Genomic DNA, 5,424 nt, shown 5'->3' on the forward strand with positions numbered 1-5,424 from the left:
TGTGTGATATGTATATAGTGTATATATGTGTGATATGTACAGTATATAGTGTCTGTATATATGTGTGATGTGTGATATGTATATAGTGTATATATGTGTGATATGTATATAGTGTATATATGTGTGATATGTATATAGTGTATATATGTGTGATATGTATATAGTGTATATATGTGTGATATGTATATAGTGTATATATGTGTGATATGTACAGTATATAGTGTCTGTATATATGTGTGATATGTATATAGTGTATATATGTGTGATATGTATATAGTGTATATATGTGTGATATGTACAGTATATAGTGTCTGTATATATGTGTGATATGTATATAATGTGATATGTGTTATATGTATATAGTGTATATATGTGTGATATGTATATAATGTGATATGTGTGATATGTATATAGTGTATATATGTGTGATATGTATATAGTGTATATATGTGTGATATGTATATAATGTGATATGTGTATATAGTGCATATATGTGTGTAGTGTATATATGTGTGATATGTACCGTATATAGTGTCTGTATATATGTGTGATGTGTGATATGTGTATATAGTGTATATATGTGTGTAGTGTATATATGTGTGATATGTGCATAGTGGGTGAGTATCTATATGTGAGGTATGTATATAGTGTATATAGTGTGACATGTATATAGTGTCTGTATATATGTGTGATATGTATATAGTGTATCTATATCTCTATATACAGTCTGTATATACGGGTGGGTGGGGGGGTATAGCCTGCAGCTTTGTGCTAACACCTCATATTCTCTTCCTGTAGATAAGGCAGTGAGTGAGGGTGGAGTGTCTGCTCAGTGAGAGCGCCCCCGTCTGGGTGTAGGGATGAACGCTCTCTGTGTGTGTAAGGGGGGGAGGGGGGCTGGGGGGGTCACGCATGCACTGAACACGCTATGTGGGACACTGACAGGAGGGGGTCCGGTCCTTTCCATCCCTTCTCCATGGAGGGGGAGTCCAGAGACTGAATCCAGCAGCAGAAATGGAGCATGGAAGACCCGAAAGAGGCCAGGAGACCCCCGGCTATACACTTCCTGCAGGAGCTGCCGAGAGAACGCATACAAGAGATAACAAAGGGTTACATGGGACAAAGTACAGCTCCGCCCCTTCAGATATCTGACTCCGCCCCTTCATATATCTGACTTCACCACTACCCATTTAATTATGACTCCGCCCCTTCATATATCTGCCTCTGCCCCTCCAGATTTCTGACTCTGCCTCCACCCCTTTAAGTATGACTCCGCCCCTTCAGATATCTTAATACATAGTAACATAGTAAGGCTATGTATCCTCCCCTCCATACATCTCATCACTATGTATCCTCAGGGATCTGGATTGACTGATCGCTGAGTGTGCGCATTGACCAGTGTGGAGCCCCCCTTTAAGACCCCCAACCACCACTCACTTTGTGTTTGTAGTGGCTGCCGTCCGTCAGACTGGGATTCACTAAAAGAAATAGTAAGATAAGTATTAGAACATCTGACATAATAACAACCAGCGTCACGGGCGGTATTACAGCGTGTTGTAAAGCAAGGGACTGTATGAAATGTCCCCCCCCGGTGGCAGCTGTGGGAATGACAAGTTTCACCATTCACTTTCTATGGGTAGGTTCACACTACAGAGGCTGTACAACGGACATGCCAGTTCTAGGGACAGAAGGGAAGCTGAGGGGCAGAAGGTGGGCAGAGGGGCCTATTATGGGAACCGGCGCAGCGCCATCTGCTCGCTGACTATATGGCAGTTTTCATCCTGCAGGAGGCGACACTGAAGGTTCCATCTGGTAAACAATTCTAAAAAGTCTTAATATGAGGTTGAGAACAGTCCAGGTATCGAAGTAGGGGCGGGGCAAGGGGCGGGGCAAACAATGGGCGGAGCTGTTACTTACTTTGCATTTCTTTGTTTGCATTTGAATTTGTTGCCTGCGGGATAAGAGAAAATGTATATAAAAGAAGTAACATGGACAACACTAACAGCAACACATACAGTAGTCAGTATAATGGCGGTCACCCAGCTTTCCCAGCATCTTGTATAGTAGTATCATGGAGGTCACCCAGCTTTCCCAGCATCTTGTATAGTACTATCATAGAGTTCATCCAGCTTTCCCAGCATCTTGTATTGTAGTATCATGGAGGTCACCCAGCTTTCCCAGCATCTTGTATAGTAGTATCATGGAGGTCACCCAGCTTTCCCAGCATCTTGTATAGTAGTATCATGGAGGTCACCCAGCTTTCCCAGCATCTTGTATAGTAGTATCATGGAGGTCACCCAGCTTTCCCAGCATCTTGTATAGTAGTATCATGGAGGTCACCCAGCTTTCCCAGCATCTTGTATAGTAGTATCATGGAGGTCACCCAGCTTTCCCAGCACCTTGTATAGTAGTAACATGGAGGTCACCCAGCTTTCCCAGCATCTTGTATAGAAGTATCATGGAGGTCACCCAGCTTTCCCAGCATCTTGTATAGTAGTATCATGAAGGTCACCCAGCTTTCCCAGCATCTTGTATAGTAGTATCATGGAGGTCACCCAGCTTTCCCAGCATCTTGTATAGTAGTCAGTATAATGGCGGTCACCCAGCTTTCCCAGCATCTTGTATAGTAGTATCATGGAGGTCACCCAGCTTTCCCAGCATCTTGTATAGTACTATCATAGAGTTCATCCAGCTTTCCCAGCATCTTGTATTGTAGTATCATGGAGGTCACCCAGCTTTCCCAGCATCTTGTATAGTAGTATCATGGAGGTCACCCAGCTTTCCCAGCATCTTGTATAGTAGTATCATGGAGGTCACCCAGCTTTCCCAGCATCTTGTATAGTAGTATCATGGAGGTCACCCAGCTTTCCCAGCATCTTGTATAGTAGTATCATGGAGGTCACCCAGCTTTCCCAGCATCTTGTATAGTAGTATCATGGAGGTCACCCAGCTTTCCCAGCACCTTGTATAGTAGTAACATGGAGGTCACCCAGCTTTCCCAGCATCTTGTATAGAAGTATCATGGAGGTCACCCAGCTTTCCCAGCATCTTGTATAGTAGTATCATGAAGGTCACCCAGCTTTCCCAGCATCTTGTATAGTAGTATCATGGAGGTCACCCAGCTTTCCCAGCATCTTGTATAGTAGTCAGTATAATGGAGGTCACCCAGCTTTACCAGCATATTTTATAGTACTATTATGGAGGTCACCCAGCTTTCCCAGCATCTTGTATAGTAGTATGATGGAGGTCACCCAGCTTTCCCAGCATTTTGTATGGTAGTCAGTATAATGGAGGCCACCCAGATATCCCAGTATCCTGTAGTTAGTATGATGAGGTCACCCAGGGGTCAGGGGGAGCTGTGGATGGGGGGATCCTTAGATTGTCTGGGTAGCCCATTGAAGAGAACGGGGGTCTGCTGCTTCTATTACATGGAGAGAGGAGTAGCAGATTATATCAATCAGCCGACATTCTGCACAACTTATTACACAAACCGATTATCGGGCGGGACGGATGGGACAGGTACAACCGCTAATCGCTTGTGTAAAACGGCAGTCAGTGTCCGTACATTGGGCAGGAAGGGGTAACGTACTGACTGACTCCTCCTTCCATATCCCAGCAGGAACACATCAGAACCACCCCCAGACCACCCCCATTACACAGAGCAGCACCAGACAAGGACAGGACTGACGCTACTTACTGATGGCCGTGACGATCCCCAGGACAAACATGACAATGGCGAGAATAAGGCCGGTCGTCCGGAGAGTATCGTAATCTAAAGGAGATCAGAGACAGTGATCAGAAGCGGGGGAGGGGGTATGAGGAGGCGGGGGGATGGGGGATTAGAGGCAGGGAGAGGAGACAGGGGAGGTGGTATAAGGAGGCCCGGGGGAGCAGACAGGGGGAGGGGATATGGGAAGCAGACAAGGGGGGGAGGTATAAGGAGGGGCAGGTGGTATGAGGAGGTCCAGGGGAGGAGACAGGGGAGGGGGTATGAGGAGGCCCGGGGGAAGGGGTATGAGGAGGCCCGGGGGAGCAGACAGGGGGAGGGGATATGGGGAGCAGACAGGGGGAGGGGATATGGGGAGGAGACAAGGGGGGGAGGCCGGGGGAAGGGGTATGAGGAGACAGGGGGAAGGGGTATGAGGAGGCGGGGGGATGGGGGATGAGAGGCAGGGAGAGGAGACAGGGGAGGTGGTATAAGGAGGCCCGGGGGAGCAGACAGGGGGAGGGGATATGGGGAGCAGACAGGGGGAGGGGATATGGGGAGCAGACAGGGGGAGGGGATATGGGGAGCAGACAAGGGGGGGAGGTATAAGGAGGGGCAGGTAGTATGAGGAGGTCCAGGGGAGGAGACAGGGGAGGGGGTATGAGGAGGCCCGGGGTATGAGGAGGCAGGGGGAAGGGGTATGAGGAGGCCCGGGGGAGCAGACAGGGGGAGGGGATATGGGGAGGAGACAAGGGGGGGAGGCCGGGGGAAGGGATATGAGGAGACAGGGGGAAGGGGTATGAGGAGGCAGGGGGGAGGGAGGGAGAGGGGGGAGGAGGGAGGGAGAGGGGGGAGGAGGGAGGAGGAGGGGGTATGAGAAGGGAAGGAGGGGGAGGGGGCATGAGGAGGCAGGGGGAGGGGTACGAGGTGGAAGTGGGGAGGGGGTATGAGGAGGCAGGGGGGAGGGGGTATGAGGAGGCAGGGGGCAGGTGGTATGAGAAGGTCCAGGGGAGGAGACAGGGGAGGGGGTATGAGGAGACAGGGGAGGGGGTATGAGGAGGCAGGGGGAAGGGGTATGAGGAGGCAAAGGGAAGGGGTATGAGGAGGCCGGGGGAGGGGAAGGAAGGTCGAGGAGGCCGGGGGAGGGCATCTGAGAAAGTGTGTGGGGGAGTCGGAGAAGGGGGGGGGGGGGGGAAGAACGAAAAGGTGAGGGGGGGGATATGAGAAAGAGACATGTATGTATGTGCTATAGGTGGTTATTATATGGCCTCACTATGTACAATGTGGGTGCTGTATGTGGTTCCTATATGGCGGCACTATGTATAATGTGGGCGCTGTATATGATTACTATATGGCGGCACTATGTATAATGTGGGTGCTGTATGTGGTTCCTATATGGCGGCACTATGTATAATGTGGGCGCTGTATATGATTACTATATGGCGGCACTATGTATAATGTGGGCGCTGTATGCTATATTATATGGCCTCACTATGTATAATGTGGGCGCTGTATGTGGTTACTATATGGCGGCACTATGTATAATGTGGGTGTTGTATGCTATATTATATGGCGGCACTATGTATAATGTGGGCGCTGTATGTGGTTACTACATGGCGGCACTATGTATAATGTGGGCGCTGTATGTGGTTACTATATGGCGGCACTATGTATAATGTGGGTGCTGTATGCGGTTACTATATGGCGGCACTATGTAT

The 5,424-nt window shown here is 48.9% G+C and overlaps 1 long non-coding RNA gene across 1 annotated transcript; it reads right to left on the reverse strand.

Moving 5' to 3' along the window:
• Positions 1 to 315: 315 nt before the first annotated feature.
• On the reverse strand, positions 316 to 1,951 carry LOC138769938 (uncharacterized). The gene is made up of 3 exons (XR_011359354.1): positions 1,918 to 1,951; positions 1,438 to 1,478; positions 316 to 1,075 (listed from the first exon to the last, which is right to left on the reverse strand). It is a non-coding gene; the product is annotated as an uncharacterized lncRNA (long non-coding RNA).
• Between the last annotated feature and the right edge of the window lie 3,473 nt (positions 1,952 to 5,424).

This window comes from Dendropsophus ebraccatus, chromosome 12 (genome assembly GCF_027789765.1).
Source record: "Dendropsophus ebraccatus isolate aDenEbr1 chromosome 12, aDenEbr1.pat, whole genome shotgun sequence".
NCBI classification, from domain to species: domain Eukaryota; kingdom Metazoa; phylum Chordata; class Amphibia; order Anura; family Hylidae; genus Dendropsophus; species Dendropsophus ebraccatus.